The sequence below is a fragment of the Schistocerca piceifrons genome, chromosome 1, assembly GCF_021461385.2.
Source record: "Schistocerca piceifrons isolate TAMUIC-IGC-003096 chromosome 1, iqSchPice1.1, whole genome shotgun sequence".
NCBI classification, from domain to species: Eukaryota; Metazoa; Arthropoda; class Insecta; order Orthoptera; family Acrididae; genus Schistocerca; species Schistocerca piceifrons.
The window spans coordinates 1149888034-1149903075 of NC_060138.1; the positions used below are offsets into that span (position 1 = coordinate 1149888034).

Genomic DNA, 15042 nt, shown 5'->3' on the forward strand with positions numbered 1-15042 from the left:
AGCTCCACTTGCGAAAAGGAAGTGTTCTGGAGAATCTGCGATGAAACCATCACAGAAACTAATTCCTAAAACAGAGGAGTGGAATAGTGAGTCGTGTGAGGAAGATCAAATGAAGGAAATGACTAGACGCATGAAGTACAAAATGTGAATTCACTCAAAGTATGCAGGAGCGACGAAATGAAGGAACAAGTTATGTTGAAATGCCTGCAAATAGTAACGTAAGAACTAAAATTTGGAACACTTCCTTAAACTTAGACTAATACATACGTTTCAGCTCAGGGATATAGTTTATAAGGGTGGTATATTTTATGTACCGACTGGTATAAATTGGGAAAACAGATTCCTAATTTGCACCACTTGCAGATCTTTAGAAAATTGAATTCTGTGTTTTTATTTTTCTCAGAATTTCCATTGTTTAGATCACGATACATGGAACGTTCTATTGTCGCACGTCAGGTATCTCAGGGCGCATGTTTGTTTAGACATTTGAAGAAAACTTCACCGATGATGTTTAACATGATCAAAGATGAAGTTTTCTTACCACCTAGTGTCACAGACATGGTCAAGATTTTGAGTATTAGGAAGGTGACATGTGCACTTTAAAATACTAAAATAATTAGTAATTTTAAAATGTATTTTAAACGTATTCCATGAATATGTCAACTTCTTAATGCTTAAAACTTTTACCCTGTCTCTGACACTAAATGATGATCTTATCACATTAAAATATATCTATGTAGTGTTTTTAAAATGTGTAAAGAAATGTGCACCTTGAGTAACGTGATGTGCAACAACACTATGAATAACCTCAAAAGGTTAAAAATATTCTTCTTTCTTTGGTCGGTAAGTTTTTCATTATTTTTCCAGTGTTTCTCAACTATTTACCGCACTTGAATCACGAAATGTAAAACCTAAAATCTAACCTTCTCATAATAGGAACATCCATTTCGCCTCACACAAGAGCAAATGTAAATTATGTATTAGACGATGAACCCACAGGACCTGAAATGCATAGCTTAATTTAATAAAATATCAGAAATTGTGACTCAAGGGGTTTTTTATTCATACTTCCTGTGTATTTAAATTGTCACGTTCTCAGCTGTAAAGTATGGATAAAATTTGAAAAGCTGTGACTAAAATGTGAATAGTGTGTGAGTGTTCATGTAATATGAGTGGACTATGGATGTTTTGAAATACTTGCCGTAAACCCAGAGTAAATCAAAAACAGTTTAATTTCAGAATGGCTCTGAGCACTATGGGACATAACATCTGAGGTCATCAGTCCCCTAGAACTTAGAACTGCTTAAACCTAACTAACCTAGGGACAACACACACATCCATGCCCGAGGCAGGATTCGAACCTGCGACCGTAGCTGTCGCGCGGTTCCAGACTGAAGCGCCTAGCACCGCTCGGCCACACCGGGCGGCTGTTTAATTTCAAGATAATTTTTTCATCGTGTTATGTTTATTGTCTTTGACTACCATGTAGATCATTGTATTACCGGAGCCCTTTTTTACATACGTTGGCTTCACCAATTCAGAACAAGATTGTCGCATTACAACCTAAGCTAGACCTCGAACTGTGCTACAGACGAATCTGTCACCAACATTACAGGAGGGATGAAGGAGTGAGGGGGGGGGCAGTGTGTCACTCTAATCTTTTACACCCCATAACATGCAGCGAGGTCTTTTCTTTAAATATAATCAAATTGTTTGCTGTAAGTGGATACTGGAACACAGCTTTCTACAAGTTAATTAAGTGTATGTTTTTACACTTTGCATCCTCTTGGAGTATAAATGTGTCTACGCCTTCGATTAGATAATCAGGCTACAGAAGAACATAGTAGGATGCATTGTAGCAACATAAACGTCCGTACTTCAGGCCATTCCGCGTCCGGCAGAGTAATAGTACGTGCGTAAGATGCGGAGAAATGTTGGCAGTGATTCCTGAGTATATAATTCAATACGGTGGCTTCACAGTTGTACTCACTTAGCTCACGAGGAAATAATAAGAAAACTAACAAGGGAACCTCCCCATCGCACCCCCCCTCAGATTTAGTTATAAGTTGGCACAGTGGATAGGCCTTGATAAACTGAACACAGATCAATTGAGAAAGGAGGAAGAAGTTGTGTGGAACTGCGAAAAAATAAGCAAAATATACAAACTGGGTAGTCCATGGGCCACATAGACAACACTATGGAGACTGGGAGCCCAGGAGCGCCGTGGTCACGTGGTAGCGTGAGCAGTTGCAAACCGAGAGGTCCTTGGTTCAAGTCTTCCCTCGAGTGAAAATTTTACTTTATTTATTTTTGCATAGTTATTATCCGTCCGTTCGTTCATTGACGTCTCTGTTCACTGTAATAAGTTTAGCGTCTGTGTTTTTCGACCGCATCGCAAAACCGTGCGATTAGTAGACGAAAGGACGTGCCTCTCCAATGGGAACCGAAAACATTTGATCGCAAGGTCATAGGTCAACCGATTCCTCCACAGGAAAACACATCTTATATATTCTATACGACACTGGTGACGGTATGTGCGTCACATGACAGGAATATGTTGTCGACCCACCTAACTTGTACACTTGGCGATTGGGTAAAAAGATTCTTCTATCTTGCCCGATTTAGTTTTGCTTGTGGATGTGATAATCATTCCCAAAAAAGTGATGAAAACATAAGAGTTTGTCACATAAACTGAAAATAAAAAATGAAACTTTTCACTCGAGGGAAGATTTGAACCAAGGTCCTTTCGTACCGCAGCTGCTCACGTTACCACGAGACCACGGCGCTCCTATGTTCTTATTGCTCTTGATATTGCATATCTTCCCATGAATTACTCAGTTTGTATATTTTGCTTATTTTTTCACGGTTACACACAACTTCTTCCTGTTTTCTCAATTGATCTGTGTTCAGTTTTTCAAGGCCTATCCACTGTGACAAGTTATAACTAAATCTGAGGGGGGTGCGATGGGGAGGTTCCCTTGTAAGTATTTCTCCCGATTATTTTAGGCTCACATGTTCCAACCCAAACACTGTTTTGGGTTGGAGTATAGACCTATGTCAAGAACTAAGAAATAAAAATTCGGGATGGACACTGCCAAGCTGTAAATCATGCTCGCTTTAGTTAACCTCATGTCCCAACAAAACAGTAACATCGCGCTTCGTCTACCACCCGCCATAAAGGCGATAGCTGTCTGTTCGCGCATCTCCCACTGGCAACCCCACAAATTCCCCTCGTTGGCTAGCCTGAAGTAGCCGCCATGACGCTCTGTCAAAACGCGTTGCTAACAGCGACAGCCCGTGGTCATCCAGCGACGCTATCGCCTGCCAGCACAGTAGCAAAATTTATGGGAAATTCCGCTGCGCCAGATGACGCGATAGGGTTCGACAAGCGGCTCACGCGCGCAAGACGCGACCGACCGCAGGTGCTATCACGGCAAGCTGCGTATCTGCGCTGTCTGCCAGTCGTCCTCTCTGCCTCTTTTATCGCGGCGTTGCCGGGCGACCGACCGCGGGCCGCTGTAAAATTAGGACAATGAGGCGAATCGACAATTCTCTCGTTCCGGCGCACTGAACAGTTATCTGTCTCACTTTCGACAGCTCGCCGCCCGGCGTGGCGTTTGCTTATCGGGTCGGAACGAACGGCACAAAAACTTTCCGCATTTCTGAAGGAATTTTTTCCTCTTTAGTTCATAGTCCAAAGATTGGCGTTATATTTTTATCTTTTTCTACTGCTGTCTGTCCCTGCCATGCTACGGCATTCTGTCGCTGTTTCCATGGTATCTCACAGCGGAAAGATTGGCGTTTTTTTTTTTTTTTTTTTTTTTTTTACTATTCTGCTTCAACCCCTTCCTCGTGTGCTTCTTGTCACCGTCAGCTGTCTTCATCATGTTCGAGATGTATTTCTCTTTTTATATAAATCTTGCAGTACTTACGTGGAGGCTGATATATTTCTTATTTTTCTTGCTTGGTTGCCACTTTTCGCAGCATTCAGATACCTTGCCCAAACAGTTTTATAATACCAGAATGAGATTATCACTCTGCAGCGGAGTGTGCGCTGATATGAAACTTCCTGGCAGATTAAAACTGTGTGCCCGACCGAGACTCGAACTCGGGACCTTTGCCTTTCGCGGGCAAGTGCTCTACCAACTGAGCTACCGAAGCACGACTCACGCCCGGTACTCACAGCTTTACTTCTGCCAGTACCTCGTCTCCTACTTTCCAAACTTTACAGAAGCTCTCCTGCAAGGTTCGCAGGAGAGCTTCTGTAAAGTTTGGAAGGTAGGAGACGAGGTACTGGCAGAAGTAAAGCTGTGAGTACCGGGCGTGAGTCGTGCTTCGGTAGCTCAGTTGGTAGAGCACTTGCCCGCGAAAGGCAAAGGTCCCGAGTTCGAGTCTCGGTTGGGAACACAGTTTTAATCTGCCAGGAAGTTTCAGTTTTATAATACGTTTTCAGCTGCTTTTAACTTCACCAAACGCTTAAAGGTGACATCATCTGTAAACCCTTTTACAGTGATTTCAAATTGTAAGAAAAGAATAACAAAGACCCTATCACACTTGTTTGGGGAACGCCAGATATAACTCTGGTTTTTATGCAGCATTCCTTTAACAGGTCATTTCTTCCTTTTTTCCCCTGACGTTCAGATACCTTTTGTTAATCAGTTGCAAACTCTTGAATCACAATATCTCGCTGCGGAGTAGAAACTGAATTAAGCTGCCGCCTTGTTTCCAAGAGACGGATAAAAGCGTAGGTGCAGTATTTCGACGCATAAAAAATTCCTAGAAGTTAAATGCTCGAAAAACAAAAGAGTTCTGGAAGACCGTTCGCAGACTTTAGCCCCGCTAATGACGTCTCCGTCCTCCTCGCGAAGAAAAGCCGGGGAAAACGCCGGGAAGAGCTCGGCGCCGTGATGGAACAAGGGAGCGAATTCCGGCAGATCGCGGCTCTAGGCGGTGATTACAGGAATAGGATCTTATCTCGCGTCTATTTCTGGCGCGGCGGACCATTACTCGCAGAAGGCACTGTGCGCGCGTATATATTCCCACCCCCTCCCTCCCTCCCTCTGTCTCTTTCCTCCGCTTTCAGCTCACCAATTTATGGCAAAGTGGTGCTTTTATTAACGACCCTGGACTCAGCGTTAGCTACCCAAAGCCGGCGGGGTGTCTCCCGGAATTAGCGAGTGCAGCTGGTCTCACTAAAGCGGGGCAGAACATACGACATCCACATCTACCTACGTATTCCGCAAGCCACTGTACAGTGCATGGTGGAGGGTACATAGTAGCAATATTATCGGATTTCCTTACTGTTCCATATGCGTTTCTAGTGAGAGAATAAAAAGTGCATTTTAGCGTCTATACGTGCCCTAACTTTCTTACCTCATTCTCAAAGCCACAGAGCGAGTATACGGGGGTGGATCAATAAGTAATGCCGCATGTGTCATAAAAAATTTAATAACGAACGTACAACAGCGGAATTAGTAGACGTCGTATAGCCTGAACTGTCCTCTAACGACACTGTCGTTCAACAGAGTCACCATGCGTTTGAACACAATTGCGCCATCGATGCACCAGTTTGGAAAAATTCCGGGCTTTGGTTTTTGACCCATGACTTTAAAAAGCCAGGTTTCGCTGCTGACTGTGAACTCTATCGAACCTGTCTCCTCGAATCACTTCAGTAGCACATCTTCGGTTGTCATCTGTGACATTTCTCCGCTAGCGAACTTCTTCACCCAACGCTGCACATTGCTGACGTCAATTACAGTCTCCTCATTTACTTTCATAATGGACGAAGTTAAAACAGCTTTAAAGTCAAAATCGCGAATTTTTGCAAACTGGTTTTGATGCTTGGGTTCAACTTTTCCAGCCGGCCGCGGTGGCCTAGCGGTTCTGGGCGCTTCAGTCCGGAACCGCGGTGCTGCTATAGTCGCAGGTTCGAATCCTGCCTCGGGCATGGATGTGTGTGATGTCCTTAGGTTTAAGTAGTTCTAAGTCTAGGGGACTGATGACCTCAGATGTTCAGTCCCGTAGTGCTTAGAGCAATTTGAACCATTTTTTCAACTTAGCCGGAAATTTGTAAAAATGCATGGTGACTCATTTCGAACGGTTATGCTGAGTACAGGGAAGCTCAGGAAATGATGTGTATTAATTCAGCTGTTATACACTGCACAAAAAGATTATCACATTTTCGAAACCTCGTAATTGTCTCCCACTGCGACGCAGAACTTTGAAATTTGGTTCAATTGTGCCTACAACATTTCCCTGCAATGGTGTACAAATGTGGAGCCCTGCGACGTCAACCTTCGGCTTGACGTCACTTCAAAAAGCAAGGTTCGACACATGTGAAGAAAAGGGGACAGCTGGGAAGTTCATATGAGTTGTAAAGTGAGTTAGTGATGGCAGACTGGCACCAAATCTCCTGTGTAGATTTATTGCGTTTCCCTAGTGTTTTGCCAATGAGACGAGGTCTACCACCTGCTTTACAGACGACCGATTTATTGTGATCGTTCCATTAATGTCCCCACAAATTGTTACATCCAGATATTTGTACGAGTTTAGCGATTCCAACTATAAATAACTGATGCTGCTTTTTTACTGCATTCTCCAGCAAGAAATAATTTAATTTAGACACTGCCAAAGCGTCAAGATATAACTAAATATTTGTGCAGTTTTTACAGACAGAACTTCATTATAGAGAACTCCATCAGCTAGAAACAACCTGAGGTTATTATTAATATTGTGTGCAAGATCATTAACATATAACATGAACAGTAACGGCTCCAACGCAATGAAACGAGCACCTCTGAAGTTATTTAAATATTTGTCGGTGACTCTCCAACTGAGGTATCACGCTGTGTCCTTCCTACCGAATTTAGTTTCTGAAAATGTTCACAAAAGGGTTCCGCGAAAATCGCGTCATCTATCTCCCAAGCATTCTGATTTCAGTTCCAGGAGCACTTCTATTACGCTGTCGTATAGGATATACCGACCTGTTACAATTCTAGCAGAGCATCCACAAACTCGTTCGATCTCTGTTATTATGTGTAGTGGATAAGGACTGACACAATAATCTGGAACTGGTCGCACTAGCGTTTTGTATGTGAGTTCTGTTGCAGGTGCATAGCATTATCCCAGGATCGATCGAACAAGGTCTAAGTGTTCCGGTTGCCTTCCCTGATAAATAATTTACGTAATGGTCCAACTTCACATGTCTTGTTAGTAAAACGCCTAAATACTTATATGCTATGAAGAACTCACGATGTGAACCAGTATTATTGCAATTGGATTCTGTCGGCTTCTTTCTCTTTGTTATATCAATTTTCGTACATTTATGCGTATTTAAAGACAGCTGCCATTCCTTACAACATCTGGATATTTTATCCAAATCTCTGTGCAGTTTCCTACGATCGTTCAATGAAAATACTTTCCGTACCCACCAGCATAAGCAACGAACAATATTATAGTCCTTCTAATCCTGTCTGATAAAGCGTTTATAAATGATGAAACATTAGAGGTCCTGTTACCCTTCGTTAGAGAACACTCAATGCTTCTTTTGATTCTTTGGAAAATTCGCAATGCACTATAACGTACGGGTTCTATTAGTCAGATACCCCCGATTCTTTAAAGAACCGAACGTCCTGGTATAAAACAGCTGTAAACGTCGGATTACTTTACAAATGAGTTAGTGTGTTAAATATTTGTCGTTAAGCATGTAAGAGGGAAAAAGATTAGAAAAGATTTGAAATTATGCTTAAAGTTTATTGGAAGTCGCTAAGTGCTCTCATTACGGAACACTGGATGAACATAGTCCGGGTAATTTGCGCTTCATTTTATGCAAAAGCAGGTTCTTCACGCATCTCATTGTTTACGAAGCCAACTCTCCTGAACTTTGTGCTGTAGAGTGCTATAATTTTGCAGCTATATTCAGTGGTATATGAGGGTACTGTGCGCACACTAAGTCGCGAATAGAGGTGGCAGTAAAGAAGTGATAAATTAAAACATCATGTCTGATGCAGAAGTCTTACTGCATGATTATTGAAAACATAGTAAGGAATAAAAATTTTTCTTTCCATAATTTTTTAGGGTGTGTGTAGGAGATAAAAAGTTTCGTAAGGGTTTGAAATAATGGGTCAGATCTGTCGGAAGTCGCTGAGTACTCTCTTTTCAATTTTTTTTTTTTCAGTCATCAACCTTCTGCCTAGTTTGACACGGCCAACTACGAATTCCACTTCTGTGGGAAACTCTTCATCTCATAGAAGCACTTGCAACCTAAATTCTCAATTATTTGCTGGATGTACTCCAACCTCCGTCTTCCTCCACTGTTTTTGCCGTCTAGAGCTCCCTGTAGTACCATGGATGTTATTCCCTGTTGTCTTGACAGATGTTTCACCATCCTGTCCTTTCTACTTGTTAGAGTTTTCCACATATGCCTTCCACTCCGATGCTCCGGAGAACCTCCTCATTGCAAACCTTATCATTCCACCTAATTTTCACCATTCTTCTGTACGACCACGTCTCAAATGCGTCGATTCTCTTCTGTTGCAGTTTTCTCGCCGTCCATGTTTCAGTGTTATACAATGCTGTGTTTCAGACGTACATTTTCAAAAATAACTTCCTCAAATTAAATGGCTCTGAGCACTATGGGACTTAACATCTGTGGTCATCAGTCCCCTAGAACTTAGAACTAATTAAACCTAACTAACCTAAAGACATCACACACACATCCATGCCCGAGGCAGGATTCGAACCTGCGACCGTAGCAGCCGCGCGGTTCCTGACTGAGCGCCTAGAACCGCGAGACCACCGCGGCCGGCTCCTTAAATTAAGACCTGTATTTGGTACTAGTAGACTTCTCTTGGCCAGGAATTCTCTTTTTGCCAATGATAGTCTGCATTTTACGTCCTTCTTGCTCCATCCATCATGGGTTATCTTGGTGCCTAGGAAACAGAATTCCTTAACTTCATCTACTTTGTGATCACTAATTATAGTGTTAAGTATGTCGCTATTCTCATTTCTGCTACTTCACATTACTCTCGTCTTGCTTCGATTCACTCTCAGTCCATATTCCGTAGTCATTAGTCTGTTCATTCCTTTCAGCAGATCCTGTACTGCTTCTTCACTTTTACATTTCATCAGCCAAGCTCATCGTCGATATCGTTTTACTTTGAATGTTAATCCACTCTTGAACCTACTGGATGAATAAGTTCGGGGTATTTACGCACCGTCAGTTACACTGGCTCAAGATAAACGTACAGTTTTTAACCACAATACTTGTCTTAGTTTGTGAAAATTTTAATATAAGATTAGGAATCAACATGGATTGTAGGAATCAACATGGATTCCGGAAACAGCGATCGTGTGAGACCAAATTTGCTTTATTTGTTTATGAGACCCAGAAAATATTTGATAAAGGCTCCCAGGTAGATGCCATTTTCCTTGACTTCCGGAAGGCGTTCGATACAGTTCCGCACTGTCGCCTGATAAACAAAGTAAGAGCTAACGGACTATGAGACCAGCTGTGTGGCTGGATTGAAGAGTTTTTAGCAAACAGAACACAGGATGTTGTTCTCAATGGAGAGACGTCTAAAGACGTTAAAGTAACCTCTGGTGTGCCACAGGGGAGTGTTATGGGACCATTGCTTCTCACAATATATATAAATGACCTAGTAGATAGTGTCGGAAGTTCCATGCGGCTTTTCGCGGATGATGCTGTAGTACACAGAGAAGTTGCAGCATTATAAAATTGCAGCGAAGTGCAGGAAGATCTGCAGCGGATAGGCACTTGGTGCAGGGAGTGGCAACTGACCCTTAACATAGACAAATGTAATGTATTGCGAATACATAGAAAGAATGATCCTTTATTGTATGATTATATGATAGCGGAACAAACACTGGTAGCAGTTACTTCTGTAAAATATCTGGGAGTATGCGTGCGGAACGATTTGAAGTGGAATGATCATATAAAATTAACTGTTGGTAAGGCGGGTGCCAGGTTGGGATTCACTGGGAGAGTCGTTAGAAAATGCAGTCCATCAACAAAGGAGGTGGCTTATAAAACACTCGTTCGACCTGTACCTGAGTATTGCTCATCAGTGTGGGATTCGCACCAGGTCTGGTTGACGGAGGAGATAGAGAAGATACAAAGAAGAGCTGCGCGTTTCGTCACAGGGTTATTTGGTAAGCGCGATAGCGTTACGGAGATGTTTAGCAAACTCAAGTGGCAGACCGTACAAGAGAGGCGCTCTGCACCGCGGTGTAGCCTGCTGTCCAGGTTTCGAGAGGGTGCGTTTCTGGATGAGGTATCGAATATATTGCTTTCCGCTACTTATACCTCACGAGGAGATCACGAATGTAAAATTAAAGAGATCCGAGCGCGCACGGAGGCTTTCCGGCAGTCGTTCTTCCCGCGAACCATACGCGACTGGAACAGAAAAGGGAGGTAATGACAGTGGTATGTAAAGTGCCCTCCGCCACACACCCTTGGGTGGCTTGCGGAGTATAAATGTAGATGTAAATGTAGACCTCTTAACGTGTAGCTTATAACAGCATTTTACATTTTTAAATTCGGTCAGTTATTACGCAAAATATTGAAAATCAAATTTTTGTTGCACCCGGAAGAGGTTAGACAACCTATCTGCAACTAGGTACCGCGATAAACGCTTAGTAATACAGATCCCTCGAGCCAATGAAAGTCTGGGAAGATATTCCGTTTGATCGCATCTTGGTGTATCGTTGACGCCTTTTGGCTAAGAAGAAAGAATCGGGATGCTCGCGTAAATGTACTGTTTCCATGACGTGTGGGTTCCAAGCAAGTTGTGTTGCACTCGGCGAGACTAGTGTGAAGGTGGCTAGCAGGGTCCGATTTGCAATCCCGCCACCACTTTCCCTTCTTTCTCTTCCGGCCCGGGCAATTAGGCCTGCTTCGACCGGCGGGCCGGGATATTGGACGATTTTTAATAAGGATGCAGTCGGAAAATGACTCCGTTATTAAAGCGACCGGCTTGCGCCTCATGTAGACTGTTGCCAGGCGGAGCAGACACCCTCTCCCCGCGCCCCATCCCCATCCTCACCCGTACCCACCCTACTAACCCCACAGGGTGGCGCATGAAGTGCAGACCGTCTGCGAAGCTCCAGGCGTGACGTAATTACGGAGTGACCTACTAAGTTGGTAGAAATGTAGCCACGTCGTGGACGCCGGGAGATTCCGCGCATGTCGGGTGCGAAACTCGTAATAGCGACTCGTAATCCTTATTGCGACCTCCTTCCTCTCACGCGGCGTCCATCGTGCGAGCCATCTGGTGCTTATAAACTCGTATCTTGGAAAGGGGACGTCTAAATGGTGTCCATTAGATAGTACGCGCGGTTGAAGACACTGCTTGGCGGAACTGTGTAAGAGATAAAAGTAAATACAAAAATACACTACTGGCCATTAAAACGGCTACACCAAGAAGAAATGCAGATGATAAACGGATATTCATTGGACAAACATATTACACTAGAACGGACATGTGATTACATTTTCACGCAATTCGGGTGCATAGATCCTGAGAAATCAGTACCCAGAAGAATCACCTCTGACCGTAATATTGGCCTTGATACGCCTGGGCATTGAGTCAAACAGAGCTTGGATGCCGTGTACAGGTACAGCTGCCAATTCAGCTTCAACACGATACCACAGTTCATCAAGAGTAGTGACTGGCGTATTATGACGAGCCAGTTGCTCGGCTACCATTGACCAGACGTTTTCAATTGGTGAGAGATCTGGAGAATGTGATGACCAGAGCAGCAGTCGAACTTTTTCTGTATCCAGAAAGGCCCGTACAGGACCTGCAAAATGTCGTCGTGTATTATTCTGCTGAAATGTAGAGTTTCGCAGGACCGAGTGAAGGGTAGAGCCACGGGTCGTAACACATCTGAAATGTAACGTCTACTGTTCAAAGTGCCGTCAATGCGAACAAGAGGTGACAGAGACGTTTAACCAATGGCACCCCTTACCATCACGCCGGGTGATACGCCAGTATGGCGATGACGAATACACGCTTCCAATGTGCGTTCACCGCGATGTCGCCAAACACGGATGCGACCATCGTGATGCTGTAAACAGAGCCTGGATTCATCCGAAAAAATTACGTTTTGCCATTCGTGCACCCAGACTCGTCGTTGAGTACACCATCGCAGGCTCTCCTGTCTATGATGCAGCGTCAGGGGTAACCGCAGCCATGGTCTCCGAGCTGATAGTCCATGCTGCTGCAAACGTCATCGAACTGTTCGTGCAGATGGTTGTTGTCTTGCAAACGTCCCCATCTGTTGACCCAGGGATCGAGACGTGGCTGCACGATCCGTTACAGCCATGCGGATAAGATGCCTGTCATCTCGACTGCTAGTGATACGAGGCCGTTGGGATCCAGCACGGCGTTCCATATTACCCTCCTGAACCCACCGATTCTATATTCTGCTAACAGTCATTGGATTTCGACCAACGCGAGCAGCAATGTCGTGATAGGATAAACCCCAATCGCGATAGGCTACAATCCGACCTTTATCAAAGTCGGAAACGTGATGGTATGCTTTTTTGCTCCTTACACGAGGCATCACAACAACGTTTCACTAGGCAACGCCGGTCAACTGCTGTTTGTGTATGAGAAATCGGTTGGAAACTTTCCTCATGTCAGCACGTTGCAGGTGTCGCCACCGGCGCCCACCTTGTGTGAATGGTCTGAAAAGCTAATCATTTGCATATCACAGCATCTTCTTCCTGTCTGTTAAATTTCGCGTCTGTAGCACGTCATCTTCGTGGTGTATCAATTTTAATGGCCAGTAGTGTATGTCATCGAGTACTTCTGGAAAATTAATCAGAGTTTTCAAAACAGAGGTTTACCGATTATTTCATGGGCGTAAATGATGGTGCCTTCGAAATATTCTAGCTTAATTATGTTACTGGCAATCCCCTCACAGAGTCCACAATGGATACCAGATCAGCTTCTATTGGGCACCAGCACCACAGTCCAAATGATTACTACCGCCCACAATAACAGATATACTGTGTGATCAAAAGTATCCGGACACCCCCAGAAACATACGTTATTCATATTAGGTGCATTGTGCTGCAACCTACTGCCAGATACTCCATATCAGCGACCTCAGTAGCCATTAGACATCGTTAGAGAGTACAATGGGGCGCTCCGTGGAACTGACGGTCTTCTAACGTAGTCAGGTGATTGGATGACACTTGTGTCAAACGTCTGTATACCATTAATTCCCGCACTCCTAAGCATTGCTAGATCCGCAGTTGTTGACTGACAGAAACAGCCGAAAGTTGAAGACGGTCGTGATGTGTGATACGCAGATACTTATCCAGACCATGACACAGGAATTCTAAACTGCATCAGGATCCACTGCAAGTACTATGACAGTTAGGCGGGAGGTGAGAAAACTTGGATTTCATGGTCGAGCGGCTGCTCATAAGCCACACAGCACGCCAGTAAATGCCAAACGACGCCTCGATTCGTGTAAGGACCGTAAACAGTGGACGATTGAGCAGTGGAAAAAGGTTGTGTGGAGTGACGAATCACGGTACACAATGTGGCGATCCGATGGCAGGGTGTAGGTATGGCGAGTACCCGGTGAACGTCATCTGCCAGCACGTGGAGTGCCAACAGTAAAATTCTGAGGCGGTGGTGTTATGGTGTGGTCGGGTTTCTCATGGAGGAGGCTTGTACCCGTTGTTGTTTCACGTGGCACAACCACAGCACAGGCCAACACTGATGTTTTCCCACTGATGAAGAGCAGTTCGGGAATGGCGACTGCATCTTTCAACGCGATCGAGCACCTGTTTGAAATGCGCCGCCTGTGGCGGAGTGGTTATGGTGGAGTGGTTACAGGGAAATAACATCCCTGTAATGGACAGACTCCTGTCCTGAATCCTATGAACGCATTTGGAGTGTTTTGGAACGCTGACTTCGTTCGAGGCCTTACTGCCCTACATCGATACCTCTCCTCAGTGCAACGCTCCGTGAAGAATGGGCTGCCATTCCCCAAGAAACCTTCCAGCACCTGATTGAACGTATGCCTGCGAGAGTGGAAGCTCTCTCCAAGTCTAATGGTGGGCCAACACCACACTGAATTCCAGCATTACCCATGGAGAGTCCTACAAACTTGCAAGTCATTTTCAGCCACGTGTCCGGATACCTTTGATCACATAGGCATTCCATGATCACAAGTGTTTTCCTTGAGGCCTTCAAACATGTTCTTGTCAAGTCACTGCCCATAAAGGATGATACCATGGCACACTGATTACAGACCTTTTTGTATTCTTACGGCACTTAAGGAGATTAGTGTTTAACGTCCCGTCGACAAAGAAATCATTACAGAGGGAGCACAAGCTAGGATTAGGGAAGGATGGGAAAGGAAATCGATAGTGCCCTTTCACACGAACCATTTCGGCATTTGCCTGAAGCGATTTATGGAAATCACGGAAAACCCAAATCAGGATGGCCGGACGCGGGTTTGATCCGTCGTCCTCCCGAATGCAAGTCAGGTGTGCTAACCACTGCGCCACCTCGCTCAGCTGTTCCGGCCTTGTCCAGGTCCTTAGAATATGTAGCATGATTCAGGAGGAATAGTAAATATTTTAGGATGAAATTGCATTTTAGAGGGTGGTAGGTAGAACAGACTAATTCGAATAAAACAGCCTGTGTTATATAAAGAAGACTGTGTTTCCGTAAATCATCACTTTTTTCATATTCCGATAAAACTTTATACAATTGACCCTCAAAAAGACTAATGTGTACATAACATGCCATTTTTGTTGCAATTAAAATCTTTTACAGAATAAAGCAAGCCGAAAGTTCTTCGACAAATGTAAACGCTAAATAGGTATAGATGCGAAGAGTTAATTCCAGTATAAACATAAAATTTTCGAGAATTTAACAAAAAGTCGTGAAGTATCACCATCTTTTTATGAAAATATTTTCATAAAAAGTGCAACAGTGATTTCGTGTTGCTAAAAAAACTGGCATGGCTTTACGAACGCATAAGGAGAAGTTAATT

General features: G+C 43.9%; 1 protein-coding gene and 1 non-coding gene across 2 annotated transcripts in view; one reads left to right on the plus strand and one right to left on the minus strand.

Moving 5' to 3' along the window:
• Nucleotides 1–15042, minus strand: part of LOC124778758 (RNA-binding protein Musashi homolog Rbp6) — a 1305122-nt gene that overhangs the window by 413879 nt on the left and 876201 nt on the right. The window lies entirely within an intron of this gene.
• Nucleotides 4333–4407, plus strand: Trnas-cga. The gene has a single exon. It is a non-coding gene; the product is annotated as a tRNA-Ser (tRNA).